Raw genomic sequence first — 18,576 nt, 5'->3', positions numbered from 1 at the left:
AACTCTTGAGTAAATACCATGTGGTCCTGGTGACTTATTGCTGTTTAGTTTATCAATTTGTTCCAAAACCTCCTCTAATGAGATCTCAATCTGGCACAGTTCCTCAGATTTGTCACCTAAAAGAATGGCTCAAGTTTGAGAATCTCCCTCACATCCTCAACTGTGAAGACCGATGCAAATAATTCATTTAATTTCTCCTCAATGGCATTATTGTCCATAAGTGCTCCTTTGCCAGTGGCCCCACTGGTTGTTTAGCAGGCTTCCTGCTTCTGATGTATCTTAATTTTTTTTTTTTTTTGCTATTACTTAGATTCTTTGGCTAGTTGTTCTTCAAATTCTTTTTGGCTTTCCTAATTATATTTTTAACACTTCATTTGCCAGAGTTTATTCTCCTTTCTATTTTCCTCATTAGGTTTAACTTCCACTTTTTAAAGGATGTCTTTTTGCCTCTCACTGCTTTGTTGTTTAGCCAGGGTGGTTGTTTTTTGGTTCTCTTAGTATGTTTTTTAATTTGGGGTATATATTTAAGTTGAGTCTCTATTATAGCATCTTTAAAAAGTTTCCATGCAACTTGCAGGGATTTTACTCTTGGTGCTGTACCTTTTAATTTCTGTTTAACTAACCTCCTCATTTTTGTGTAATTCCCTTTTCTGAAATTAAATGCTACAGCCTTGGGGTGCTCTGGTGTTTTCCTTGCCACATGGATGTTAAATTTAATTATATTATGGTCACCATTACCAAGCGGTCCAGCTAAATTCACCTCTTGGACCTGATCCTGTGGTCCACTTAGGACTAAATCAAGAATTGCCACTCATCTTGTGGGCTCCAGGACTAGCTGCTCCAAGAAGCAGCCATTTAAGGTGTCAAGAAACTATCTCTGCACCCCTTCCAGAGGTGATATATACCCAATCAATATGTTCATAGTTGATATCTCCCATTATTGTTGAGTTTTTTTATTTGAATAGCCTCTCTAATCTCCCTGAGCATCTCACAGTCACTATCACCATCCTGGTCAGGTGGTCTGTAATATATCCTTACTGGTATATTCTTATTATTCAAGCGTGGAATTACTACCCATAGAGATTCTAAGGTACAGTTTGGTTCATGTAAGATTTTTACTTCATTTGATTCTACGCTATTCTATGGTAATAGAATTAAGACCATTGTGATGGGGCAAGGCCAGATGACTATAGGAAAGTAGTGAGGAACAGGTATGTTAGCCCCAAGCTAAACAAATTCCTGTTACCAGGTAACCAAATGGCAGTTGCTCCAGGTTAATCAAGACACCTGTGGCCAATTAAGATCATTCTAGAAAGCAGTGGAGATAGCTAAGTTGATTGAGACATCTGAAGCCAATCAAGAGCTGGCTGGAACTAGTTAAAAGCCTCCCAGTTAGTAAATTAGGCATGCATGTCAGGAGCTGCTGGAGAAACTGGGCAGGACAAACCCTATCAGGCACAAGGCAGAAGGCCCTGAGGTAAGGGTGAAGTAGATGTTGAGGAAGTGACCCAGGGAATTGTACTCATCTTATTTCAAAACAGCTACCAATAGCTGCTACTATTAGGGTCCCTGGGTTGGAACCCGGAGTAGAGGGCATTCCTGGGCTTCCTCTGGCACTATCTCCCCGATTAATCACAGAGACTATGAGACTGTCACAGAGACTGTGCAAGGGAGGGTTGCTTCTTCCCACCTCCCTTTCTGGCTTATGATGAAAAATGGCTCAACAGGCTGTGACTTTTGCCTTGAGAGAGAAGGGCTACATGGAGGGTCACAGTGAGCCTCTGAGGCTAGCGTAATCTGCCTGGAAGCACGGGACCCACTGAGACAAGGTTGGAGCTTTGTCACACCATTCATAAATATTTTCAGGATTATAGCCAGGAGACATACCCCAAGAAGATTAACTCTATGGCCCTGATCCTGCAATGAGCTCCATACACAAAGATTTCTATACCTGGGTGGAGCCCAGTGATATCAGCTGGGATTTGTGCGGGTGGAAAGGATGTGGTTTCTTGCTGCATCAAGGCCTAAGACAAAGCATACAAAGAGCTGTGGAACAGGGTTCAGCAAATGTATCAAGGTTTGGGGTAGGGGTGGCAGTGGTGCTCAATATGGTTTCATAAGATGGAACTGGTGAGTTATTTTCCCCAGTTTTCTTTTTTAAAACCTAAGAAATGTAGATACAAAAAAAGAGCTGGATTCTATTCCTGGGTCTCCCACAGATTCCAATGTAATGCTGGGGACAATGTTATCATACTACATACATATAAGGGAGCTAAATTAAGATTGCAGTCTTAATTCTGTCATTTCCTAACTTCACAGTGCTTGATTCAGTCACCTTAATTTTCTTTTAACAAAGTTTAATATAATTCTCTACATATCTTTAAATACTTAATTATAGTTACAATATGTACACTGACTATACCCAACAGCGTCACAAAACATCTAGTATTACTTGGGCAATTTATTGTAGATAGGGACTTCATTTTGGTATCTTGAAGACATCAGAATTTGTAGCAAAGTTTACATTTTCCAAAAATATAGTTCTCATCTAGTCACAGAAATTAACCTAACTACTAAACTAATGGCTGACAAATTATCAAATAATGCATATCTTGTTAAAATGCTGAGATACTGCACTGGAACACTGCATAGCAGAACTATGGCTGTAAGTTCTGGGGACAATATTTGGTACCCTGGAATATTTTAATAAGGTAATTAGATCACTGCCGGGAGAGGCACATTGCATTTATTTCCTACACACTACACCCAGTAATACGAATCCATTGTAATTGGCCAATGCTTCTACTTGGCTTATGCTGAATGTACAGAAAGTAATCAGGGTTTCCACTGATTTTTAGAAAGGAAAAAGCAAATGTGAGGCAGACAAGGAAAGGCTGAGAGAATAGCTTGCAATTGCCTTTAGTTTAGGTACACTACAATATTTTCATGTAACATCAGATAGTAAAAATACCAAATAAAATCCAGGACCTGATTCTTCTATCTTACCAACTTTACATTTATCTAATGCCACTGACTTCAATAGTTACTTCTGATTTACCTGAGATCGAAGTTAGGCCAATGGTATCTAGTACATCACAGAAGTACAACAGCAGAGCACAGTTTGTAAACTGCAAGTAAAATGCTGAGTCACTCCATTCCAATCAGATTTCATGTGGAGTCATGACCTACAAGACCCCAATTTTGGAAGAAGTAAAAATCTATAAGGCTAAATTCAGTTATGGTCTAAACAGGTTCAACTCCATTGATTTCAATATATAGTGTTTGTACCTGTATATATGAGGGATGAATTTGGTCTGGACAGAGCTTTCCCAGGGGTCAGACCAAGACAGGAATTTAGGGCTGTCACAAATCTCACCACCTTCCACTCCAAGTGCACTTTTAATTTAAAAAAATCCCAAAACCAAATGTTCAGTCTGGGGAGAAGATAAGAAAAGCAAACAACAATGACTGATGTTAGACTCATTGATAATGCACGACTGGAAGGTGCTCAGATACTATGGTAATAAGCATGGTATAATAACCTATATAGACTAGACTAGAACAGAATTATAGCATTTTGGGATGGAATTCAACTCTGTACAGAAGGTTAGCACAAGACCTATGCACAACTTAAGTTCCAGTTAAACCCTCAAAAATATGGTTTAAGAGGCACTTGAATGATCACATAGACCTGTGTGCAAGAATCAGACGCCTTGTACAAGGATCATTTTCACCCATGGTGATGCCTCTGGCTTGCTGTGTCACTTGTCTTCACTAGTGAAGAGTCTTCAGTTTCTTCATTGCTTTGCCACTTGTGAACTGAAGTGTCTTCTCACTCACAAAGGTAAATGTCAAATCATAAATTTCCATATATAGAGAACATTTCAGCCAAATGTTTATCATAACTATTTTCTACCTTATTTTCTGATTGAAAAGAAAACTTAATGAGAACGGTCTTGTACATAGGTTGCAATGACTGTTTAATACATTTTCATTTATTCTTATGTCAATTTCTATTGCTCTTTTATTCTAGCTCCTATTAAAAAAAGCTTTTTGCTCTGGGGATTTCAACAATTTTGACAAATCAAAACAAGAGAGAATTTAATAAGCTGTCATGTCGAAGTCTGCACAAGAAAGTTCTGATTATGAAATGTGAAAGACAAACCTACAGGGACCTGGTCTGTTTATTTTCCTGCTCTTTCACCTGTATTCATACAAAAAATATTAAGCACCAGATGCAGAAATAAGTGCTTAAATCAAAACATTTGGCTGATCTCTATGCATGACTAGATTCTGTCCCTGATGTTCTCAGCTGTTTTTGCAATTTGCAGACCAGGCTATTGGACTGGTTTGCAAATCAGAAAAAAATATGAGAAGTGTTACTTCAGACTTTTCACTATTGTAACCACATGTAAAGCATTAAAACTGCACTGACATAAAGCTGGAGAAAGATGGTGGTGAATCAAGGTCCATTGTGTTATACAGGTATTTTGGCTGTACATTTGATTTTCAGGCTACCTATAAGTGAGTAGAACTCAGCGAGAGCACAGGTGTGTGCATAGAAATTCATAGAATATAAGGGTTGGAAGAAGATAATCTAATCCAACCCCCTGTTCAAAGCAGGACCAATCACCAACTAAATCATCCCAGCTAGGGCTTTGTCAAGCCTGACCTTAAAAATCTCTAAGGAAGGAGATTCCACCACCTCCCTAGGTAACCCATTCCAGTGCTTCACCACCCTCCTAGTGAAAAAGATTTTTCCTAATATCCAACCTAAACCTCCCCCACTGCAAATTGAGACCATTACTCCTCGTTCTGCCATTTGTTACCACTGAGAACAGTCTAGATCCATCCTCTTTGGAACCCCCTTTCAGGTAGTTGAAAGCAACTATCAAATCCCCCCTCATTCTTCTCTTCTGCAGACGAAACAATCCCAGTTCCCTCAGCTTCTCCTTATAAGTCATGTGTTCCAACCCCCAATCATTTTTGTTGCCCTCCGCTGGACTTTTGCAATTTTTCCACATCCTTTTTGTAGTGTGTGGCCCAAAACTGGACTCAGTACTCCAGATGAGGCCTCACCAATGCCAAATAGAGGGGAATGATCACGTCCCTTGATCTGCTGGCAATGCCCCTACTTATACAGCCCAAAATGCCATTAGACTTCTTGGCAACAAGGGTACACTGTTGACTCATATCCAGTTTCTCGTCTACTGTAACCCCTAGGTCCTTTTCTGCAGAACTGCTGCCTAGCCATTCGGTCCCTAGTCTGTAGCAGTGCATGGGATTCTTCCGTCCTAAGTGCAGGACTCTGCATTTGTCCTTGTTGAACCTCATCAGACTATTTTTGGCCCGATCCTTTAATTTGTCTAGGTCCCTCTGTATCCTATCCCTACCCTCCAGAGTATCTACCACTCCTCCCAGTTTAGTGTCATCTTCAAACTTGCTGAGGGTGCAGTCCACGCCATCCTCCAGATCATTAATGAAGATATTGAACAAAACCGGCCGCAGGACCGACCCTTGAGGCACTCTGTTTGATACCGGCTGCCAACTAGACACTGAGCCATTGATCACTACCCATTGAGCCCGACAATCTAGCCAGCTTTCTATCCACCTTATAGTCCATTCATCCAGCCCATACGTCTTTAATTTGCCGCGAAGAATACTGTAGGAGACCGTATCAAAAGCTTTAAAGTCATGGAATAGCATGTCCACTGCTTTCCCCTCATCCACAGAGCCAGTTATCTCATCATAGAAGGTAATTATGTTAGTCAGGCATGACTTGTCCTTGGTGAATCCATGCTGACTGTTCCTGATCACTTTCTTCTCCTCTAAGTGCTTCAGAATTGATTCCTTGAGGACCTGCTCCATGATTTTTCCAGGGACTGAGGTGAGGCTGTAGTTCCCCAGATCCTCCTCCTTCCCTTTTTAAAGATGGGCACTACATTAGCCTTTTTCCAGTCATCCGGTACCTCCCCAGGTTTTCATGGTTTTCACTGACTTTCACCATACAGCAGATACTTCAGTGTTTTCAACATAAAATAATTTATACGGGGAAGGATGTTCTCTGATGCTTAAAGCAAGTAGCTGAAAGTCAGGACACTTGGGCTATATTTCCAGCTGTGCTGTACCTCAGTTTGCCCATCTGTAAAATACTTCCTTACTTCCCAGAGCTGTTCTACCTCTTACTGAATATTTAAGCACTTTGAAATCCTTTGGTGAAAAGTGCTAAATGTGAACTGTGTATTATTATATATTAAGTTACATATGATCCAGAAATAAAACATACTTGATATTTATATAGTGCATGATTATGTAGTAGGTTAACCATTGCAGTTCTATCATATTTATGTATTAAGTGTCATGCAATGACAACTACATTTTCCCTCTTAGAGTGGCACCATGTAAGTTAGGAATGTCAGAGTGAGGGGTAAGAGAGACCAAGATGTCCAAAGGTGTGGCCTGATGTACACTCTTGAGATGTATGATTAAGGGGGAAAATTCCTGCATGATTTGCTATGAATATTAAGTTTGACTCAGTTTTCTTGTATGTTGCTGTGAATGCATGGAGCTAAATCAAAGAAAGCTATAAAGAGATTGTTACAGAACTAGGAAGGAAAGATACATCAACCATTCAGATACAACAGTTCCAGGTATGCACCTTCAAAGCAGCTAGCAGAACAATGTGGCCCTTACTTGGAGAAGCTACTTCCAAGCCCCAGCAAAGTTAACAGGTTTTATTTTGCCAAGACTGGAATCCTAGAAGATCAGAAGACCCTTTCTGGTTAAAAAGGTGCCCCTGGCAGAAAGGGAGGAGATTTATTTGTGTCTGAGAGAGGCAGGCAAAGATGTGTCAGTGAAAACACTGATAGCTTGGAAGGACTCTGAGACAGAAGAAGAAAGCTGTAAACAGTATGGATGGTTCTCATAGCTCAGGGATGGAGAATGAGGCAGATTTGCATGAGCTATGGATAGTCAGTAGGACTTAGGCTCCAAGGTTCCTAAATCACTTTTGAAAACACTCAGGCTCTTAAGTCACTCTAGATGCTTTTGAAAAATTTACAATGTTTTAATTAAAAGAAATGGGCCAATATTTACACCCTTTGCAATCCCTCTGTCTAAAAGTATAAGACATGACAGAATTTAGCCCAGTTTATTTTTTCTGTCTACCTTATGGTCTTCGGTAATACCCATCACTCCAGTACTTCTGTCTTGATACAAATTGCTTTCCCCTTATTGTCTGTGTATCATTGTATGCAAGCAGTAAAAGGTACTTTTAAAAATACATTAAAAACTCATAAACAGCTGATGAAATTTGTCTATATAATAAACAAAACCTTGAATAATTCACCACCATTTGTGAATGATACAAATAAACTTCTGCCTATATGAGCTTTCCTGCAGTAATTGTGTTATATTAAAATGAGCCTACTAATGAAACAATGTTATTAAGCAATGAATATATTGATAAAAATTGAGGTGGAGACACAAATACAATTATGATAAGGCACTGCATACTAATGTCAACTTCAATTTTCCTTTTCAGAAGTAAAGATTTAAAATTAGGATGGTTATTGCTAGGAAGAGCAAATTTACTACATTTTTCAATAGGAAAAACACTAAGCTATAACCCTGAATCATTTGTTCAGAAATTGTTACAGGCTATTGACTTTCTGCTCAGTTTTGAATTTTCCACAAATCACTTGAAACAAATGTGCTCAACATTTATGAGGAGTACAAAAAGACTTTGGATAGAAAAGAGTTTCTACTTACTACAAGGTAATGTAAGCCACATTAATGTTAGTGGATTAACTGTCAAATGTATCAGCAAATTATAAAGTGGGCAGAAAATGTATTAAGGGTAAAGGTAATGCAATCAGCAGAAGTAGGACTATCATGTCAGCACTTATCAAAAGAAATGCTAGCAGATTATAAATTGATGGATGGGCTTTAGGAGTCCATCTGTTTGTCTGAATGAAATAAGGAATTAGAACAATGTTAGACAAGTTTAAAGTGAGTGTATGTCATCCATTTTATTCAAATTGCTTTGGGTAGCATGCAAAACACACATTGTGCCAAATCCACCACTGCTGTAACTGGGTGAAGCCTAGCAGATTTCACTGGGGCTGCACCCACTTTACGCCAATGATAGATCTGGCTTGGTCTTAAACATTTAGATCAGTATTAGACAGGTACTCCTAGTTTCTTAACAGAGAGATAATGTAAAGCTACACTTTGCCTTGTGTCATCACAGGTATCTGTAGTGCTGTCACTTCATCTTTAATTATTACACATTTAACATAACAGAGGCAAAGTGAGAATTAAAGGAAAATGACTTTTCAGGAGCATTTTCGCATATATATATCCTTATAATTCTTTATTTGGAAGTTAAAACATATGACAGTTATTTTTTTTCTCTCTCTGTCTCTATAGAGTTGACTCATCCAATATAGAGAGAGATAACATTTTCTTATTTACTAACTGCCAAATAAAGAACAACAAGGATAAAACTGGGTGTCTGAGTAAAAAATGGCAGCTGAAATTCAGTGTTGATAAATGCAAAGTAATCCACATTGGAAAACATAATCCCAACTATACATAAAAAATGATGGAGCCTAAATTAGCTGTTACAACTCAAGAAAGAGATCTTGGAGTCATTGTGGATAGTTCTCTTAAAACATCCACTCAATGTGCAGTGGCAGTCAAAAAAAGCTAACAGAATGTTGGGCATCATTAAAAAGGGATAGATAACAAGACAAAGTATCATATTGCCTCTATAGAAATCCATGGTATGCCCACATCTTGATTACTGCATGCAGATGTGGTTGCCCCATCTAAAAAAAGAAAAGATGTATTTGAATTTGGAAAGGTTCAGAAAAGGACAACAAAAAAGAATAAGGGGTTGGAGCACAGATGAGAGATTATGAGCAGAGATTAATAAGACTGGGACTTTTCAGCTGGGAAAAGAGACAACTGAGCAGGGATATGATAGAGGTCTATAAAATCATGACTTGTGTGGAGAAAGTAAATAAGGAAGTGTTTACTCCTTCTCATAAAACAAAAACTAGGGGTCAAAGGACATTGAGAGGCAGCAGGTTTAAAATAAACAAAAGGAAGTATTACTTCACATAACACACAGTCAACCTGTGGAACTCTTTGCCAGAGGATGTTGTAAAGGCCAAGACTATAACAGTGTTAAAGAAGTAGATAAATTCATGGAGGATAGGTCCATCAATGGCCATTAGCCAGGATGGGCAGGGATGGTGTACCTAGCCTCTGTTTGCCAGAAGCTGTGAATGAGCCACAGGGGATGGATCACTTGATGATTGCCTGTTCTGTTCATTCCCTCTAGGGCATCTGTCATTGGCCACTATCGGAAGACCGGGTACTGGCTTGATGGACCTCTGGTCTGACCCAGTATGGCAGTTCTTATGTTCAAAGGTACATCTTTTCTTTCACTTCCACTCATTGCTAAAGCTATTTGCACGGGTTTATGTCCTCCTCTAAATCTTAATTGTGGAGGTCTTGATTAGCATTTTAAAATAATGTTTGAAGTTTAAAAAATGAACATTTATTTCCAATACTGGCCTTTTTATTGATTTGATTCATTTTGGGGGTGTCCACAGTATAGCCAACTCTTGCAATTTTAAGCCCCAGCTCCAGCAATCATATGTTTATATGAAAACTTCAGCCTTTCCTTTTTTTCTTTTAACAATTTTCTATTTTCAGTTGTGGACAAAACCTTGAAAACATGAAATCTAAAGACCCAAACCCCAGAAGGCAAAACTCTTCGGGGCAGTGATAATCTTTGTTCTTAAGAACATAAGAAAGGCCGTACCAGGTCAGACCAAAGGTCCATCTAGCCCAGTATCCTATCTACCGACAGTGGCCAATGCCAGGTGCCCCAGAGGGAGTGAACCTAACAGGCAATGATCAAGTGATCTCTCTCCTGCCATCCATCTCCATCCTCTGACAGACAGAGGCTAGGGACACCGTTCCTTACCCGTCCTGGCTAATAGCCATTAATGGACTTAACCACCATGAATTTATCCAGTTCTCTTTTAAACTCTGTTATAGTCCTAGCCTTCACAACCTTCTCAGGTAAGGAGTTCCACAAGTTGACTGTGCGCTGCGTGAAGAAGAACTTCCTTTTATTTGTTTTAAATCTGCTGCCTATTAATTTCATTTGATGACCCCTAGTTCTTATATTATGGGAATAAGTAAATAACTTTTCCTTATCCACTTTCTCCACATCACACATACCTCTCATATCCCCCCTTAGTCTCCTCTTTTCCAAGCTGAAGAGTCCTAACCTCTTTAATCTCTCCTCATATGGGACCCGTTCCAAACCCCTAATCATTTTAGTTGCCCTTTTCTGAACCTTTTCTAGTGCCAGTATCTTTTTTGAGATGAGACCACATCTGTACGCAGTATTCGAGATGAGGGCGTACCATCGATTTTATATAAGGGCAATAATATATTCTCAGTTTTATTCTCTATCCCCTTTTTAATGATTCCTAACATCCTATTTGCTTTTTTGACCGCCTCTGCACACTGCGTGGACATTTTCAGAGAACTATCCAAAATGACTCCAAGATCTTTTTCCTGACTTGTTGTAGCTAAATATTGTATGTATAGTTGGGGTTATTTTTTCCAATGTGCATTACTTTACATTTATCCACATTAAATTTCATTTGCCATTTTGTTGCCCAATCACTTAGTTTTGTGAGATCTTTTTGAAGTTCTTCAGTCTGCTTTGGACTTAACTATCTTTAGCAGTTTAGTATCATCTGCAAACTTTGCCACCTCACTGTTTACCCCTTTCTCCAGATCATTTATGAATAAGTTGAATAGGATCGGTCCGAGAACTGACCCTTGGGGAACACCACTAGTTACCCCTCTCCATTCTGAGAATTTACCATTTATTCCTACCCTTTGTTCCCTCTCTTTTAACCAGTTCTCAATCCATGAAAGGACCTTCCCTTTTATCCCATGGCAGCTTAATTTACGTAAGAGCCTTTGGTGAGGGACCTTGTCAAAGGCTTTCTGGAAATCTAAGTACACTATGTCCACTGGATCCCCTTTGTCCACATGTTTGTTGACCCCTTCAAAGAATTCTTGTTTATAAAGTACCTGCCACAATGGGTTCCTGATTGGTGCTCCTTGGTGATACACTAACATAAATAATAAAGCCAACCCAAAATGTATTATAACAATGCCATTCTTTTTAAGATACACTCTCACTAACACCAAGTATTCAAAAAACCGAGAGTACCTCCATCATCTCTCCCTCTGCTCAAAGAGGGCTGCAGGGTCCTTTGATAATCAGAGAATCTCCCTTTGAAACTTGTTGGCTGTGATCCTTTTCCAGAAGGAAAGATTCACACTAAAACATGAAATGCTCCTGACCCTGGCTGTCCTGGGAAGCTTGGAAAGGAAACCTGAATCACAAGTGGAGAAACATATCCTGCTGCCATTAGAACTGGGTTACTGCCAAGGGTGAAAGTAAAATGGAGCTCTGACCGGCACTAGGCCAGCTATAGCCTCCCTGGAAGGGGCCGGGCCTTGGGCAGAAGGGGCAGGGCTGGGGTCAGCCACCCCCAGCCAGTGCATCTGCGCTGCCTGGCCTGCGCCACCTGGGGCTCCAGCGATGACTTAAAGGTCCATACTGCTTTACTTTCACCCCTGGTTACTACTCAATGATAGCATTTCCTTAATATATTTATTCTTAAAATGTTATCTCATTTACACAAATTAAAAAAAAAAAGTGAACTTTGGCCACCTCTCAGATGCAAGCAAACATTTTGTGTAGCTCAGAAAAAGGTAATTTACCAGTAAATCATTTTTAAACCTTGTGGCCTTATTTTGAAGAAAACAACCAAACCCTACCCTGCCTTTCTGTATACACAATTTTCACTCAAAGAATTGTGGATAACATTTTATGGGCAAAGGAGAACATTTGGAGGTCTAACTACCTGTAAACGAGACATTTAGATGTCTGTGTGTTCTCATTTGCTCTGCAAAAAAGGAGGCCAAGTTAAAGCCACTTAAAAAAAAAAATCTACTCTCTCTGGTTTCAGCAAAAGCAGGAAGTGAAAATAACATTCTGAGGCTTGGTCTACACTACCCCCCCTAATTCGAACTAAGGTACGCAACTTCAGCTACGTGAATAACGTAGCTGAAGTTCGAAGTACCTTATTTCGAATTAGTTCAAACTTACCTTGGTCCACACTCGGCAGGCAGGCTCACCCGTCGACTCCGCGGTACTCCTCTCGGCGAGCTGGAGTACCGCAGTCGACGGCGAGCACTTCCGGGTTCGACTTATCGCGTCCAGACTAGACGCGATAAGTCGAACCCAGAAGTTCGATTTCCAGCCGTCGAACTTGCCGGTAAGTGTAGCCAAGGCCTTAGAAGTTCTTTGACTAAAACTAGGAAGTAACAGAAAAATCTCATGATAGTTACTCATGAGATTTCCACATATATAATTTGTACTAGCCATTTAATAAGTAGTTTCATGGAGGGAGGAAGGGAGGGAAAGGGAAGATGTTCTGTGGGTGGTATATTTCTGAATTCATAAGTTAGTTAGCAAGGGAAGGCTACTCAGTGGCATAAAAAGTAGCTAATCAGTCCCAGATATTAGTGAAAAGAAAAATACAGAGATGCAATCATTTTTTTTAACAGAGAGAACACACAGACTTGCAATATTGTAGTAGTATTGGAACTGCTTAAAGAAGCAGTGCATTTTACAGGGTATTGGGAAATCAGTACTGAAGAAGGTATACAAAGAGAGAGAACAGTATTAAAAGGAGGAAGGAGAAAAGAATGGTGCTTGAGGCATATAAGGTATAAGCCATCCTGAGTGCATTGGCTAGTGTGTTTTATGGGTGCTGGTGTCCTGATCCAGCAACTGTTCCCTCTCCCTAGAAGTACTTTGAGTCCTAGGATAGAATTCTATTTGTCTGGTTAATGTAAGGGGTTAATGCCTATACACTCTTTGCTTGATGGATTTGGCTTAGTGTCTACAAAGAGCTAAGGAGCCAGCAATCAAAGAAATCACCAAATCTGTGGTACCCACTCCTGCCCTGAAACACGGGAGAATTGAAATTGGTCCTCCTCACCTTATCTTTTCGAGATTACATATTATGATTATTCAGTGGGGCTATATCTGGTCGGAAGCTAAAAGGCAAGAAGGATGCCCCCTATTTAATAGAAGCATGAATCTAAAAATGTACACTAAAATTTTAAATTAAAATAAAAGGAACAGGAATGGTTAGGTTTGAGCACGGGGAGAGGACAATTAGAGTGGATCTCCTGTATCGATTCTCTGCTGCCATCATCTTGAGGCTGCTACAAAAAATAAAAATCAAATCTCATTTCAATTACTTGTTACCCTATAATGTGGAATGAGTGTACAAAGTGAATCATACTTTGATTTGCATGCATCTTTCTTACTGCAGAATATGTGCCGTGGGAGGAGCTTCATTCCATCTTGAAAATTCAATTCATTGAAAGTAATTCTAGAAATGCCCTTGTTCTTCACATTGGCAGTTCATTCTTAGTACTGATTCTGTACAAAATAGTTACTGGACCTTGGACCAAATCTTCTGCCTGTTGAAATCAATGGGTATTTTTGCCAATGGCTTAAACAGCAGCAATTCTGTTCACTATATTTGAATTCAACTCATGTACTTTTTGTGTTTATGAAAAGAAACTAACATTTAGCAGAACAAAATCTGTTTTTTCATGAGAAAATATATAAAATGGAAGATGTGATGCTATATATGAAAAACTCGGATACTCTGGACCGTTTCTCAACTGGTATAAATGAACATAGCTCCATAGACTTCAAAGGGGGGGGGGGGAGGGGGATATATCAGATTGTCCTAGCTGAGGATTTGGACTTCTGTGCCTCAACAATTGTAATAATTATGTTTATTGATATAATGTGCAGCTCTGGTTACCAAATTTCAGCAGTTTTTGAAAATTTTAAATATTTTAAGACATTTTTGTGTAACATGGCTGTCTATATGCTACTTTTAGAAGACTGCCATAGGATCAGGGCAGCGTAAATATGAGCTTTCAGTCACCTTTTTGCATCCATTAATCCTCTACTCTCTTATAGATCAATTGCACCCCACTATTTGGAATGCCAATAAAAATTATTTTAGTTTTAGTTTTGCTACTGATTACTGAATTAGTGGCATTAATCCATCTCCTGTTTCCTTTTAATAAATTAATAGGATACATAATTACCACTTTAAAAAAATATTTTAATGCCATTTGGCTGCACTGATGTGCTTGAGGTTAGAAACATACATAATTACTGTGTGTTAACCATATCATCGGTCACTTTCTACCCAGAATGCTAGACATTTATTTGATCCCTTGATCAGTTCTCTGTGTAAGGACAACCTCTGCAAAAAAACCCAGTAACATTGTCGGAGTTACATCCAGGGTTTTGTGTAGAATAGCAGCTGCGGGTGTTTATAGCAAAATAATTACCACTATATTATAGAAGAACTGGATGCATTTCCTGTTTCATCTTATATCTTCTTTATTAAGGCTAGGTTATATATATCATCTGGGATTTCTTTCTCACTCTGTCTGCTAACAGACTCCTAGAAGGCTAGAAGATTATAAAAATATGTTTTATAATCTAAATTAAGTGTACAGATTAATTTAATATAATTTTATAATTCAAACAGGAAAATTCTTGTAGTTCATAGAGTTAAAAAAAACTTATGTTTGATATTAATTTAACAGTAGCTGGTTGCTTAATTACACAATGAGTACTGAGAAGCAGAAGAGCAAATACATAGTGCTCTATTTATGGCCATATAAATAGTGATTCTATCTTGCAGGGTTTATTAATTTATTTTTTTCAGGGCTTGGTTCTGGCAATTTGAGTTTCATGTATCTGTCCAAAAGTTGGGGATTTGGGGGAGTCTTTGAATATACTGTAACGTGTAATGCATGTTACGTGCACTATTCATTTCAGCATTATATACTGTGGTGGTAGATCTCTTTAATGTTTCTTAATGCACTTTAACATAGCACTGTTTCAAACAGCACTACATTAAGAAAGATTAGGGAATGTTCAGTGTGCATCAGCAGGATCTACACCAGGGATCGGCAACCTTCGGCCCGTGGCCCGCCAGGGTAAGCCCCCGGAGGGCCGGGCCGGTTTGTTTGCACATCCCTCAGCCTACACCATTTCCCACAGCCCCCAATGGCCTGGAGCAGCAAATCGCAGCCAGTGGGAGCCACGATCGGCCAAACCTGCAGACGCAGCAGGTAAACAAACCGGCCCAGCCCGCCAGGGGGCTTACCCTGGCGGGCCACGAGCCAAAGGTTGCCGATCCCTGAGCTACACAGACCAATTAATTCACAACATGTTTGTGTGCTTTAGAAATCACACCCAAGTAAGTTGCAGTACTGCTGCATGTGGACAAGCCCTTATAGAGAAGTAACCATTTCTAGTGTTCTTCTAGTGTGTATTGGATAAACAACTTTAAAAAACAAATCGTATCAATGGTTTTATCTAGGTTTCTTAATTAAAACCTAAAATAAGAAGCCCTGCATATACATGAAATACACAGAGCTGAATCATTTTCTTGGCTCTGCCTGTAGAAGGAGACCCTGCATGCAGAAACCGCCAGGGTTGGCACCGAAAGGGGAAATGCCTGTAACTCTTCTCTCTTGAGATCCCACAGAGGGCTCTTTGACATCTTAAGACCCAGGATATGTCTACAGTACAGACATATTACAGTGACACCGCTACAGCACTGCAGTTGTACTACTGTAGCACTGAAACATACACACTTGCTACAGTGACAAGGGTTTTTTTTCATTACTGTAGTTCAGGAATCGGCAACCTTTGGCACTCGACCCATCAGGGAAATCCGCTGGTGGGTCGGGATGGTTTTGTTTACCTGCAACGTCCACAGGTTTGGCCAATCGCAGCTCCCACTGGCTGCAGTTTGCTGTTCCAGGCCATGGGGGCTGCGGTATTGGCGGCCAGCACATCCCTTGGTCCCGCCGCTTCTCGCAGCCCCCATTGTTCTGTAACGGCGAACTGTGGCCAGCGGGAGCTGCGATCTGCTGAACCTGCAGATGCTGCAGGTAAACAAACCGTCCCGACCTGCCAGGGGACTTCCCTGACAGGCCATGTGCCACAGGTTGCCGATTCCTGCTGTAGTTAATACACCCCCCTCGAGAAGGGGTAGCTAGGTTGCTGGAAGAATTCTTCCATTCACCTTTTGTTGTCATACTGGGGATAAGGTTGGCTTAGCTATGTCTCTCAGGGGTGTGAATTTTTCTTAGGAGGTCTGATACTGAATTTGAATGGCCTTTATGCTAACGCCCCTTTACAACACTTTGGCATTGTGAAAGGGGCATTAAAGTGGGATAAATTAAGCCTTTTACTCTTCAAGAGCATTGCAAAGTAGCCTTTGTGTAAATGGGAACCAGACCCACAAAGGCTATATTTCTGTGCTGAAATTTAGACTAAACTCAGCCTTCATAGACACAGGGTGATCCCTGAAGGCTACAATCACTGAAACTTCTTTAGTTCAGTTTAGGTCAACTGTCATTTCATTGGCTTCAAAATGAAACATTTTTTCAGGTCTCTTTTTAAATTTTTCATTGAATATTTTTTTTTAAATTTGAAATTTCAAAATGTCTAATTTTCTCTCCCTGTCCCACCTCCCCAATTTTTTGACCCAGATACTTACAATTATACTCAGATTTCTTCATCATATCTCACTGGCTTAATTTTAGGCCTTTCCATCATACCCCACAATATAGCAATTTTCCTTAAAACTTATGAAGTTATGTCCTCATAGTTTCTCCATATCTTGTTGATACTAAATCAGCATGTTTGAGCCTGCTAAGCTGTTTCCTGTTGACCACTTTTCTTTCCTCTTCATACCTCCTCCCCTCGCTATATTCAACAATTACATTTGAACACCACTTTCTGATAGCTAAGCCCTATTTTCCTTCATGTTTGGGCCAGAAACAGCACTTCCATTTTTTTTTAGTGCAATTATTTTCTAACACTATCTGTGTCATTTAGACATCCAAGTAATCAATTAGAGGGCATACTCAAGTACTGAAAAGTCTAAATACCAATAGACCTCATCCTGAGCTGGTGTAAGTCAGCGTAGCTCCACTGAACATAAAGAACCTAGAACTGATTTTCACTAGCTAAGTCTCTGGCCCATATGGTGCATCCTCAAATTAGAATGGTCAGAAGCTTATGGTGCAAAAAAATAAATAAGCCACTGCTAAGACCAGACTTCAATCAGCCCTCATGTAGATTCCTGTTTTTTTTTATGTCTCTAACCAAACTTTTATCTTCCATGTTAGTCTCACTGTAACCGTTTTAGACTGCATTGAAGATAACCCTCTGATCCATTTGCTGCCCACATGCAGACACACAGAGCATTCATCTGTTTGTTTTTTCTCTTTATGTACATCAATTCTACTGCAGCAGACATTGAATCAACTTGTCTGATGCCAGATATCTTTGATTAGCATTGATGTTAAATCTATCAGAAATAGCAAGCTATTATGTATCACTGTTAACTTTTATGTATGCGTGTGTGCATCCTTTGCAAACTTTGTTTCTGCAATTATTTGTAAGATTAAAAAAGCCAATGGGCCAGTAAGGTTGGAAGTTATACCACCACTGTATCCACACCATACACACTACTGTAATAATCTTTGTACAAAATATGCCTTGTGAGGTATCTTTTGAAAACTAACGACTCACTGGTCAATAATATCTGATTAAATGTGTAGCAACATTACATGAAAAGTTATGAATTCTTTCTGAATAATGTTGGTAGCACATGTTCAAAACCATGCCCCAATAGCCCCAATTAGGCAGGACTGAACAAGCATGTCTTAAACAAATAAATGTGTGTTTACTTACTCACATATAAGTTTTAAACAGGATCCACAGACAGCGAGAGGGTGAAGATATTAGATAAGGACAATCTGCATTTCAGCAAACAGAGGAGAGAAGAAGCAGCGTGCAGCCTCTTTAAAAGCAAGACACTATGTCACCTTCTTTACTGTTTGAATGAAATTTAACTAAGGGTAAACCTCAGGAAAATGCATTTCAAAGGGTGACAACTATAATAGTGAGGGGCAAAACCACCCCAAGTTCTCTCTCTATCCATCTTTCTCTCTTTTCTACCAAGAAGACAAAAGTAACAACCTATAGACTTTGGGAGCAGATTCTGACATGAAATTTGGTCAGCCATGTTACTGGATACTTGTAGTAAGAATTTCACCTTGAACCAAGTCTAGTTTAAGTTTAGAAAGTGTTTTATCTTTATTTCTCTTGTAACCATTTCTGACATTAATACCTTATACTTGTACTCACTTAAAATCTTTGTAATCAAATAAACTTGTTTAATTCTATAATCAAAACTAATAGTCTTGTGACCTGTGTGGATAACTCCATTTGGGTAGCAAACTGTTGTATACTGATCCCCTTGGAGAGGTAACAGAGCTAATATATCTGGACTGTCCAGGAAAGGGCTGGACAGTGCAGGACACCCATTTTGGGGG

At 39.5% G+C, this 18,576-nt stretch overlaps 1 long non-coding RNA gene across 1 annotated transcript; it reads left to right on the top strand.

Moving 5' to 3' along the window:
- Nucleotides 1-1,416: 1,416 nt before the first annotated feature.
- Nucleotides 1,417-18,362, top strand: LOC135983987 (uncharacterized). Its single transcript, XR_010601884.1, has 3 exons — nt 1,417-1,477; nt 9,350-9,438; nt 17,954-18,362. It is a non-coding gene; the product is annotated as an uncharacterized LOC135983987 (long non-coding RNA).
- Nucleotides 18,363-18,576: the final 214 nt, after the last annotated feature.

Source organism: Chrysemys picta, chromosome 1 (genome assembly GCF_011386835.1).
Source record: "Chrysemys picta bellii isolate R12L10 chromosome 1, ASM1138683v2, whole genome shotgun sequence".
Taxonomy (NCBI): domain Eukaryota; kingdom Metazoa; phylum Chordata; order Testudines; family Emydidae; genus Chrysemys; species Chrysemys picta.
Note: the sequence above shows the minus strand (reverse complement) of the source record. Positions and strands in the feature narration are given on the sequence as shown.